The sequence below is a fragment of the Lissotriton vulgaris genome, chromosome 12, assembly GCF_964263255.1.
Source record: "Lissotriton vulgaris chromosome 12, aLisVul1.2, whole genome shotgun sequence".
NCBI classification, from domain to species: domain Eukaryota; kingdom Metazoa; phylum Chordata; class Amphibia; order Caudata; family Salamandridae; genus Lissotriton; species Lissotriton vulgaris.
The window spans coordinates 618,403,503-618,416,741 of record NC_141700.1 but is presented as its reverse complement, the minus strand read 5'-3'; positions in this window follow the sequence as shown (position 1 = coordinate 618,416,741).

The following is a 13,239-nucleotide window of genomic DNA, read 5'->3' as shown; positions in this document are numbered from 1 at the left end:
AATGTTCGAGAGGATGCGGCCCACAACAACTGAAAACAAGCACTGGCACTGCTAATTGTCGTGGCTGTTAAATGCTGAAAAGATGACCGGAAGCTAGCGTAATACACAGAAGAGGTAGCACAAGGGAAGCAAACTCCAGTATTTTCCTGCACAGGAAGTCCTGCACGCTTCAGCACATTTTGTATCTTCTCCTAGTGGGTGAGACAACATACCCTGTTGACCGAGGTCCCATAACTAGTCTTAGTATCAAGGGAAGGTTGAAATGTACCTTCCCGTGCTGTATCTGTTGCATGATAATTAGGAACGGGTACAATGGAACACTATGCCTGCTCAATTGGGAAAAGTGTAACCTTAGTAACCCGTCCCTGGTAGCCATGTCACTGCCAACGTACACGACTACCATCCCAACTTGATATCATCCATCCAACTTCAGCACATCTCACATGGTTCCCATGGCCCATCTCTACCACCCCATGGCCCATCTCTACGACCCCATGTCAGCTCTGTGTCACTACCAGTCCACCTCAGTGTCCCCCTACATCAATGTTACCACATGCTCACATTTCTACCACCCCTTCTCATGACCAATCTAGTCACTACCATCCAAGATTATCACCCTAACATTTACAATCTGAGTAAGGGAAGCTTGCACTGCAGCAGGCGATGTCAATCTTGTGGCCATGAGACAGATACAAGTATGAGGAAGGCTGCTAGTGCCACTGAGCAGGTGGTACCTGCAGCTTATGTAACAGAACTTTGCACTATTACTGTCCTGTGAGGCAGGAGAGCACACACACTCCTGATTCTGTGCTTCCTCTGTGTGTGAATGAAGGTTGCGCTCTGCATATGTACATGGAATGTGTGTGAGAAACAGAGCGAGACACGCATGCAGTCTGAGGTTACCCAAACCTTTGTAAATACACCTGCAACAACATTAACACTTCCGACAAAGACATGCACAGGGTCAAATATTCCAGGTAATCTGGTTACAAACCTGTAGCTTCAGGGCACTTTGGCTACAGTAAGGCTGTGATGCGAGGTCCCACAAGAGGCTTATGTGGCCTATTCAGCCACATCTTGCCACTGGGGTCAGGCCACGACAGAGCATACAAGGTTGAAAGGACAATGGAGATGTTTTGGTCATAGACCGCGAACACTAGGCAGTGAAGTGCTCAACAGTAGCTGCAAGAGTGAAGATAATGATGGAGTCATTATCCTGCCAGTACATCCCTGTATAGCTAGGGTTCCACTTCCTTGCTAAATCAATGTGCCTATGGAAAGATGATTTGGACTTACAAGGCCATAGTTGAGAAGTTAAAGGTCTGTATGCCATGTTTTTACAGACTATTATGGACGCAGCCTGCTCCTCTGGGTAGGGATGTAATAAAGATAGTAGATTAGATCCCCAGACCTCCGTTTTATAAGTTTAAGAAGTTTTAAGGACAACAAACTCTTTTTTATTCATCAGTACATTATCTCAGTATGTTTTTAAACATCTAATTTTGTTCAGACTGTCTTTTTATTGTCTCCAAATAGCTCTATAGCTTTGCTCCGTGCTACATTTATAACAATTTTACTTGAGCTGTGTTATAAAACCGTATACAGGGTTTCACAAGAGATTTTTGTACTTGTCCATATATAAACCAACCAGATGAAGTAAATTAAATGTGAAGTAAAGAAATATGATAATATGTTATTAAAACTATTAAACTTAGCTGCATTCATATTTATTTTTAAACTCAACACACAATAGTAATGGCTTAGTGTAGATGGCTTGCTTAGTATGTGGTGCACTTAAGGGAGTGATGCACCCTGCACCAAAACAGGCAACCCGTATGGTGATTTTAGTGCTCTTTGATAACCATACGCTCTCAAAGTGGTAGCTGTGGAGAACAGCCTTCGGGCTTATCTTGAAGGAGTGTAAAGCAGCTTGTTTTACCACATCTAATCAATAGTGCAGATTAGATAAAAAAGGAACCACACAGTGCATATGAAAAATAGGTCTTTTTATTATACAGCACAATCACTAACACATTGGTATATCTCCTACCCGGAAATATCAATAGTACAAACAATAATACTTCAAAGCAATTAGGTAAGTAGCACCAACATACACTGGTCTCCAGGGGGAGACAAAACCATATACTAATAAAGTGGAATGCGAACTGCAAAGACGAATGGGAATTGGACCAGAAGACTCAGAGGAGCTGGGAGAACCAGGAACCACCTGAGGTAAGTAACCAGGAACCCCACGGAGGATGTGTACAGAGTGGAAACACAGCTGCATGCCCAGTAGAAGTGAATGGAGAAGTCGCAGTTGCATTTTTAAAGAAGAAGGACCCTTCCCAGAGGACCCCAGAGAAACCCTTTGGAGGATAGAAGTTTAAAGAGCCACCCCACCTGTGGATGCCTCAGGAACCAGGTTATTTGCACCAGGGGAGCCCGAAGCGATCGTAGATAACAATGGGAGTCTTTGCAAGAAATGAAGTGGGCGGGGAGGAGCCAAGATGGCGACCGGAGCGGACGTGTAGGCTCTCGGCTCCGCCAGCTCTTGACTCCCGCACCAGAATCCTGCTCGATATCCTGCAGCGCACCACCAGCGGGACGTGCGGTATGATGTGCTGACTTCGCCAGCGTTCCCCCGGGTCCTCTGACTGCCCGGTACCCGCAGATATCCCGGGAATTGCTCCACTGCTCTGGACCCCGGCTTGAACCTCCGTGCGCCGCCGGACCCCTGGGCTCCGTGACGGCCGGGCTGCCTGCCTGCATCCGGAGTGTGGGAAATGCCGCCCCTGCTCAAGTTATAGACAATCCTGCACAGACAGCCAGAATTGTATCTCGCATTGGATTTGCAGCGCGAGTACGTGGCGAGGGCGCCTGGGATGTGAGACTCCCTTGCTGGACACCGACGGAGTGCTGCTTCGATCCCATCGCAGCTCCTGCCTGGCGTCGGCGAGCCCCCCCCTCCGCCCTGACTACTCAGCTATATCGATCCGGCTCCATGCGAAAACCGCTGGCCGTGAGATGACCCTGGAGTCACTACGGGCTTGATTTAATAATTGGTACTGCCTCGCGGACCCCCACCCCCCAGCTCTTGTATTAGATCGTCGACAAGATGGCGACGCCTGTTTGCTTGCGACGTGAGGAAGATGGCTTGTCCTCGTCTTGGAACTGTGATCCCACGTCCTCGCAGGGAGCCAGCTCACATTCGTCCTCCCTGGCTTTGGAGCTACAGGAACCGCAGCCTGCGTGGTCTAATGGGGATGTTATGGCAGCTCTGGGGGACTTACGATCGGCGCTGGGACGTGGCTATCGTGCTCTGGGTGAGAAGCTTGATGCCATTGTGATCGACCTGGGGTGGGAGCGGAAGGTCTGTCCCCCACAAAGTCTGGATTTACCCTTGCAGCTTGCTGACAGGGATACAAGGTTTCCGAGAGTTCCTAACACTGTTGCTACTGATTTTACCGATACTTGTTGCAACTCGAGGCCACCCACCGGACCGGTTAGTGCTACTTTGTTTTCCTCCTGCTCCGAGACTGACTTCCTGCCTTGTTCAACATCACCACTGTCTTGGACAGTTGATACTTGGCCTCTCGCCCCCTCGCTCGCTCTGTCTTTGGGGTTTCCAGTCTCCCAGTTGTGAAACTTTTATTATCTGGCTGTATTGGCGAGACTTTCAACTGAGGACAGCGAATTTCCTGGAGGCTGGCGATGTCCATTTTGCGCTCATGTCCCTCCCCCTCTCTCACTTCGGCCATTTTGTTTCTTTGTCCTTGAGGGCGTTGGTTTTTTGTGTGGGGTGGGGGTGGGGGATCGTCCACGATCGGGCCAGGGCTAGGCGGTTTCTTTCAGTGTAATTGACATACCGGCGGGCGGGGACTGGGTTGGGATTGCTTTTATTGTTTGAGTTATACATACATTTAGCAATGCCTCTCCCCATTTGCAGTATAGTTTGCCAGTTCTATCGTGCTGATGATAATTGGGGCGGGGGATGCCTTAGGTGCCGGTGGTGATCGAGAGTATGAGGAACTGACCTCCTCCAGACTTCCGCTCGACTAGTGGCGAACTGGGCTGGAACGCGTTTTGATATATTGAATGCGGGGTGTGTGATGCTTCTTCCCATTTAAGGTCGCAGTCACTGGGTCCTGCTGTTTACCTGTGTTGTTGGGATGGCGGTTCTGTGCGGTGTGGGGGGTCCAGGGGTAAACCACTCTGACTCTCACTTGAAGCGATGTTACCATCTTTCATGCTGTAAATGGCGTAAGAAAACTTGCAATGGCTGTGAGTCCGGGAGGCCTGGTATTTGGTGGCTCCTCCCCACCTTCCTCATTTTATGGGAGTCATAGATAAATTTACTTTTTTCTTACTCCCTATATTTCGAGTGTTATACTTCTTCCCTTTTCTTTTTTCCATTTCTTTCTCTTCTTGTTCTATATTTCGGGTTTATTGGGCGACAGACACACTGCTGGGGGGGGGTAGGCCGTAGCCTCTGCATGCGTGTAGGGTGGGGGCTTGGGGGATTTTTCGTTTTCTGTTTTCAGTTTCTATGGTGCCTTTATTTTCTTCGTTGTTCGTCCTCTTTTCTTTATACTTTCTTGGGCCCGTGTCGGGGATAGAATAGGGTGGGTGGCGGTGGACACTGGGTGCTATGTTGGGTCTGCCACTTCTGACGTAGGACTTTAAGCCGCCATCCCGCCTGGAGGAACTAGCTTTTTGGGTAATTGGATTACTTGATACAATTGTTGGTAATGTTGCGTCTCGCCTGCACGGGCTCCTATTCTTTCTTTGCTGTTTATGTGAAATTATAATATTGGACTTCAATATTTGCAACAAAAAACCTTTAAAAATTAACCTTCAATGCTCCTGAGACACGATACCGCGTTGTTTTACAGTGTAACTCTCAATGTTTGCTTATGATCCTAATGTGCAATTGTGTCACCGTAATGTATGCGTCAGTGCTTCAATAGTTTTCGTGGCCGGCCTTGTGGTTGTAGGCCCGTATTTGTACTTTTACCACTGCACAATAAAGGTTTTCAAAAAAAAAAAAAAAGAAAAAGAAATGAAGTGGGCAAACTGCAAGCAGAGGGGACAGAGTGTATGACACTCAGAGTTGACCAGGAGGCACGGAAGCTCAATGCCCACTGATGTCGGGAGGTTCAGGGGTGTTGGCAATGACTTTATTGCTTTAGCTGTGAGGACCATGTTGGTGTCTTGGTAGTCTCTGTCCAGCAGGAGCACCAACAAGCCTTGGTAGCCGCAACTTGCATGGAAAGCAAAAAGATGCAATTTTTAGGAACAGCAAGGTCCAAGGGACTCACCAAGTGCAAGAGAGTCAGAGCAGGCCAGTGCAAGCAAGGGAGCCCACTCAAGCAAAGGAAGACCCTCACGAGGAGCCACAGGCCAAAGGCACAGGAGTTGCAAGAGGACCTCAGGCAGCTCACCAAAGATGGAGGCCCACGCTGATCTTCAAGTGATGAGGTACTGGAGGCTGGAGTTTCTTGTAGCCCAAAGATCTCTGGAGTGCAGAGCCAACAAGCCTTGCCAACAGCAGGTCGACATGGGGGTTTGATCCCAGAGGCTATGACAAGGATACTGTCCTCAAAATTGAAGAGAAGACAGATCAGGCCGCTAGAGAGCTGCAGAACCACCACCTGTGTTGCTCAGCCCCAGGAAGTCCATAGGACGACAGGAGCAGCTTGACTGTCATCTTTGTTGCCTGCAGGGACGTGACTTCTTCACTTCAAGGGAGATTTCTTCGGATGTACTTTATGCCCACAGGTCCTCTGGAGAACCTGGGTGAAGCAGAGATACAGATGAGGCAGGAGACTTGAAGAACAGTTAGACTAGGAGCAGCAGGAGTTGTCCTTGATCCAGTGGTTGTTCCAGTCAAACCCCAATGAAGTTCAAGTGCCCAGACGGTCGAAGAGTGTCTTGATTTCAGAGGTGAGTCCTTTTCCACGACAAATCTGAGGACCCACCCACAGGGGAGCCCTTAAATACCCAAGAAGAGGGATGGAATGACTCGGGGGTCCCTCCCAAAGGAGGGGGTGGACAGAGGGGAGGATACTCCCCTGTCTTTAGCCCTTCAGTGCAGTCTGGTGGTGCTGGAAAGTGCCCCCGCCCTAGTCCAATAGACTATGTTCTGTCTGGGAGGTCATCACACCTCTCTGTGACAGGATACTTATTGTTCTACCTTCCCCTGCTCGAGCTCAGCTCAGCAGCAGGTGGGCAGAATCGTGTCTTTGGTTGGCAACAGCACCAGTTTGCTGGCATACCCTGAAAGGATGTTGCTGGGAGAACAGCAAGGTCCCCCAAGGAGCCCCCAATACATGGGATCATACTTCCAGCACCGGACTCAGTGTTAGGGTATAATTCCAACATGTTTGATACCAAACATGACCAGGTTCGGGGTAGTCATTATATAGTTAGACAACTCGTTATAACTGATGTCCACTATATACCCTAAAATGGCTGATCAGACTTACTGTCAGGCTCCGTCTTCCTGATATCTTCGGGACTTTGCCGATGCTATATGGGCTCCACCTCTGGACGGCCCCAGAGTCTGAAGTAGTAATATACAGACTGCCGGGATAGTCAAGCGAGGGAAGGAAAGGATGGGGACAGCAGTGAGGGAGATCTGTAAAGACAACAAAATACACCAGGGACACACTATAAGTATTCATGTACAACAGGATTATCTTTGTCCCACCCTCATGGTATGCACATTCATTATCCCACTCTCTTACCTGTAAAGAAAAATACTGTTGCCTCAAAACACAGGAAGAGAATAAGGTGATACCAGGTGTCTACCAACTGTAATAGGAAACAAAAGAACACATTGGAAATTTCTGACTCTGTACCTATTATTTTACTCTAAGAACTAAGTTCCAAAACATACTCAACACTATCTGTGTTAGGTCCTTGATCAGTAAGGTCCCACCGATATTTCACCCTTATCTCTCTCTCTTTCCTGTGATAGGATAAATGCAAAGGATTGTGGAGAGAAATCAAACATAAACAGCAGACAAGATCAATGCCTCTTAACGATGTCTGTGCCACTTTAAAGTTATTGTTGTCTGAAATGTTCCCATCAACCGCAGGGATGGCCTAGACACCAAGTGCTCCGAGTTACATCCAATAGACAAATATGAGCCCAAGTTTTGCCCTTTGTTAGATAACACAAAGAACAAAAATTCCTCCCAAGAAAACTGGAAATCAATGTCTCCTTCAAACAGAGGAATAAAGCAATAGCGTAATCTTTCCCCACAATAAGAAGGCGGTAATGCCGGTCTCTTCCAACGGGGAAAGATAAGCTCACTCCGCCGAGAGAGCTTAAGATGCCAAAGTTGCTTTAAACACACAGACGCAAGCTGGTCCGGCACTCGCGTCTCAATCCAGAACAAAACTACAAACAGTACCGTGTACCCACAAGGAACAAGGTACAGCAAGAATTTGGCCACAAAATTAACGGGGCCGCTTACAGCCTTTCCTTATACTAACCGCTCAGAGTTTCAGGGCAGGAATAATCGGCTGCGATGTTTCCCCCGACAGGAGCTTTGTTTCCTGTTGCTACGTAACCGCGTCGTATGCACGACGTGATTCCCAAGCCTGCTGGGAATTGTCGTTTTAGATCGCGAACCCCTGAGTGAAGCAGGTCAGCGCTTACCGGGGTTCGAATCCTAACACTTACAAAGCCTGGAGAATCGACTCCGGGGTTTGTAGGGGTGTCCTACTCAGTCAGGGGCACCCTCATGCGTGTAACCCAGCAACCTGCCCTCAGGACTGAAGAGCCTACCACAGGGGTGACTTATAGGTTTTAGGTGCAGTGTCCTCAGATACAAGAAAACCTATATCTATTGGCAGGGGTGCAAGCACCATCTCACACAGGCTGCAATAGCAGGCCTGTAGCCAGAGTTTAAGTGGACTCCCATGGGTTGCACAGTACATGCTGCAGCCCATGGGAGACCCCTGGTGTACTTATGCGCTGGGTACCTCGGTACCATATACTAGGGACTTATAAGTGTACACCAGTAGCCAATTGTGGATGTACCAAAGTACTTACCAGAGCGAATTTAAGGGATCGAGCACATTTGCTGGGGTCCTGATCAGAGTCATCCCAGTAGACTACAGTCAAAACACACTGACACCAAGCAAAAAGTGGGGGTAAACATGAAAGCAGATCCTACTTTCCTACACTTAGATTTAGTGTGTGCAGTTTATTGATATACTAAATTTCAAGCACAGAAACTAGGACCAACTGCAGCTGGAAATATGTCTCTCACAGTATGCAGAGACCTAGGGGTCGAATCCGATTCGGGAAAAACCGCTCCGAATAGCTGTTTGGAGCGTTTTTCCCGTACGAATCGTACCCTGCAACGTCCCCCGTACGTACGCCGAAGTACGATTCGTACCAGGAGCTGTACTCCGTACGAATCGCACAGAGACTGTACGAATCAAATCCCAATACGAATCTCCCTCGGAACCCGCTGTACGCGATATCTGTACGGTTCGCGGCTGGTTTTTACGACCCAGCAAGTACGATTCGTGTCGGGTACGCACCATATGACCCTTTTTCAACGGGAGCTGAAAACAGCCGTAAAAGCAGAGTTCGCCCTGAAACAGGTACGGAACGGCCCCCCCCCCGGGTACGGTGCGAACACCCTATGATCGCAGGGGTACGGTGCGTACCACTGCGATCATGGGGTGTATGCACTGTACCCCTGTGATCATGGGGATTACGGACCGTATCCCATGTTCTCTGGGTGTACGGTGCGTACACCCTGCGATCGTAGGGGTACGGACCGTACGGTGTGTATGTGATTGAGTGCTTTTCCGTACGAATCACCCTTACCTGACGTGGACCGTACGAATCGCGTCCTCATACCCCGGTCCGGATCGTACTCGTCGGGTCGTACGGCATGTTTACGATTCGTATGGAAAGGGCTCCGGATACGAATCGTACGGACGGTTTTTTTCCAGGATCGGAATCGACCCCTTAATGTTACACAGAAGGGAAGCCAGGCAAAGTAAAGATTATAGTTTCTGTTAAATATCTATTTTACATCTCTGATTTTACTAATATCAACAAGAAAATGAACTATGCCACCAAGGAACCTAGTTACATCACAGAAGATCTTAGTTTTGTCATGCGAGATCTTATGTAAGCAGGATTCCATTTATGTCCATTGAATAGTAGATATGCATGTAGGGTCTCTAATATCTCTGAAATACTTTGTAAGGCCAGCTATGATTGCAGTTACATATGTATGTAGCTATGTGTACTTACTTCGAAACTTAGCTGAAAGCCACTGTCATGTTCACTCCAATATTATTAGGGTCACATCCCGTAGATCTCCTAAGCACCAAAAAGAAGCATACCCTTCCGTAGAAAAAGAGAACTAGCAGGTGTCTCTCACTCCTCCTCAAACTAATCTTCTGCTGCTCTTTTAGACAAGGAGCGTTAGAATCTTTTATTTTCAGGTGATGGTGAATCCCAAAATCAGTATTCACACATACAAACAGTGAATGGTATTTTACAGTTTTATGTTTTTTTTATTCAGGATTTGTTTACAAATTATTTGCATTAGAATGATCATAATTATTATAAACAACTCAGCAGATAATCTGCCAATCAAGGCAAATATTAGGTTGGCCCCAATATATTTTATTGCACACCGATAACCCATTAGTCTATTCACTACCCAATTGTCTTACATGTTGACAGATATCCAAGGTAAATGGCTGCTTTAATTTACTAATTATTATGCCGAGACCTTTATAGTTTCCCTGCTTACCGTATTTGTCATCAGATCAGCAATCGGGAATCAGTGATTCAGCATCTCCCATCAGCAGCCTGTCTGTGTGTCAAATCCATTATTATTAATTTGTTTTAAAAGTTTTATAAAGCTCAAACAATACCCGATGGGGTATCAGAGCTCTGTACATATAGGCAAAACCACAAGGGAGTTCAAACAAACATAAGGTGATCATGGTACACAGTCTAAATATCGATTCCTAATTGTCGACCTACACAAATATCGAGTTGGAAATATCGAAGGTACAGAATTTCGATGTCAAGAATATCATTGGTCAGAATATCAACCCTAAGGTAAGTAATATCGAATTTATTTATATTGATGTAAGTAATATCGAAGTTAGTATTATCGATAGCATATATATCGATGTAACTAATTTCGATGTTGCTAATATCGATATTTGTATTATTTTTATGTTTTTAATTATGTATGTATAATATGTTTTTGTTAAGTATTTTAATTTTTTTACATTATATGTGTATTATTTTTCTATATAAATAATGTTATTTTTAAGTAAATTTTATGTTTTAGTACCAGAGCGGGTTGTGGGTTTATATGGGAATTGGGTGGGAAGTAATTTAATTGTAATTAATTAATGATTTACAATTTTTTTGTTATGGATATTTATTTTATTTATAATTAATTATTAATTGGCAATTAATTATTTAAATTGATAATTTATTTTTTTAGTTGGTACTTAATGTTTTTAATTGTTATTTAATTTTTTTAATTGGTAATTTATGTTTGTAATTGGGAAATATATTTTGTAATTGGTAATTAAATATTTAATTGGTAAATAATTCTGTTAATTGGCAATTAATATTTTTAATTGGTAATTATTTCTTATTAATTGGAAAATATTTGTAATTAATTGGTAATCAATGTTTTATAAAAAGTATTATTCGGTATAAAAATAATTATATTGTTTAATCATTTATAATTGTGAATTAATTTTAAATAATATTTTTTTGTAATGAAAAATATTTTATTGTTTACTATTTATTATTTGGTGAGTAATATTAATGAATTCATATTTATTGGTATTTGTTAATTTATTGTTAATTAATTGTTCAAATGTAATTGCTTTTAATATTAATTAATTGTTTGTAAATGATGTAGATTTATTTAAAAATTTAATTATACATTATTTTAAATATAAAAATGATGTATAAGTATGTTATATTTAAATTTTACGCTATCCAACGCTTTCCCTACTGTTGCATCCTCTGGAGTTGGAATAGTAATTTTTACCCCTACGCTATCCAACGCTTTCCCTACTGTTGCACCCTCTGGAGTTGGAATAGTATTTTTTACCCCCTACGCTATCCAACGCTTTCCCTACTGTTGCACCCTCTGGAGTTGGAATAGTAATTTTTACCCCTACGCTATCCAACGCTTTCTCTACTGTTGCACCCTCTGGAGTTGGAATAGTAATTTTTACCCCTACGCTATCCAATGCTTTCCTTACTGTTACACACTCTGGAGTTGGAATAGTAATTTTTATCCCTACGCTATCCAATGTTTTCCCTACTGTTACACCCTCTGGAGTTGGGATAGTAATTTTTACCCCTACGCTATCCAATGCTTTCCCTACTGTTACACCCTCTGGAGTTGGAATTGTAATTTTTATCCCTACGCTATCCAACGTTTTCCCTACTGTTGCACCCTCTGGAGTTGAAATAGTAATTTTTACCCCTATGCTATCCAACGCTTTCCCTACTGTTGCACTCTCTGGAGTGGGAATAGTAATTTTTACCCCCACGCTATCCAACGTTTTTCCTACTGTTGCACTCTCTGGAGTGGGAATAGTCATTTTTATCCCTACGCTATCCAACGTTTTCCCTACTGTTGCACTCTCTGGAGTGGAAATAGTAATTTTTACCCCTACGCTATCCAACGCTTTCCCTACTGTTGCACTCTCTGGGGTGGGAATAGTAATTTGTACCCCTACGCTATCCAACCTTTTCCCTAGTGTTTCACTCTATGGAGTAGGAATAGTAATTTTTACCCACCCGCTATCCAACGCTTTCCCTACTGTTGCACTCTCTGGAGTGAGAATAGTAATTTTTACCCCTACGCTATCCAACGCTTTCCCTACTGTTTCACTCTCTGGAGTTGGAATAGTAATTTTTACCCTTACGCTATCCAACGCTTTCTCTACTGTTGCACTCTCTGGAGTGGGAATAGTAATTTTTACCCCTACGCTATCCAACGCTTTCCCTACTGTTGCACTCTCTGGAGTGGGAATAGTAATTTTTATCCCTACGCTATCCAACGTTTTTCCTACTGTTGCACTCTCTGGAGTGGGAATAGTAATTTTTACCCCTGCGCTATTTAACGTTTTCCCTACTGTTTAATTTTCTGGAGTGGGAATAGTAATTTTACATTCTACGCAGCCAATGTTTTCAGTACTGTAGCTTTTTTTGGACTTTAAATAGTAGTTTTATTTATTTATGTATTTAATATTTTATGTATTATTTTAGATAATGTATTTAATCAAGTTTAAAAATATTGAAAGTATATACAAAAATGTAATTAATTAAATATAATTGTTTATTTTTATTTATGTTATTATTTTATGTGTGTAGATATTTTTGTAATTTATAGTATATTTTAATAATTTATAAGTAATTAAAATAATTAATAACATGTATTAAGTACGTATATATTGTATGTTATGTTTATTTTTAATTAAAGTTTTATTATTCAATATGTATTATTTTTTCATTTTAAACATTAATAAATATGTTTAAATATGTTTCCTTTATTTATAAGTATTATTTACTTTATTTTACTTTTTTTACAGAAAAAAACGATATTTTTAATTACGATATTTTTAACATTAATATTTTGGTTGCAATATTTTTGTACTTACCATGTTGTAGATAGGGTGTCAATATACTTGCCTTCGCTATTCCAGCGTCGATGTTTTGTAGGTCGATATTCTGTCTGTCGATATTCTGTCAGAGATTCGTGATCATAGTTTACATTATATACCTTTATCACCAATAATGTTGTATGCAGAGAGGAGAGGTCGCTCATCTCCTGATTTGGCAAAAATGTGCAAACAGTGCCCCTTTACACAAGCTGTGGAAGGTAATGCTACCTTTTCTGGCTTTCTTCCAAGACTAATCTTTACAAGGTCTTCTTCTCCTTCAGCTTCAATTACAACAGGTGTACCAGAAAAGTTAAACGTTTTCCTTTTCTGCTTTGATTATTTGAATAAGGTCAGAAAAGTGGGAGTTTCTATGCAGAAAACGTGGTGATTAAGCACACCATAGGTAGCATCACAATGCATACAGTTGGTCTGCTTCTCTGTCCTGGTCTTATCATACACATTTACTAATATTAAATACAGTCATGTTTACAGTCATGCCTAACTTGTATGTAACATGCATCACTATACGAAACATTTGCTACACAC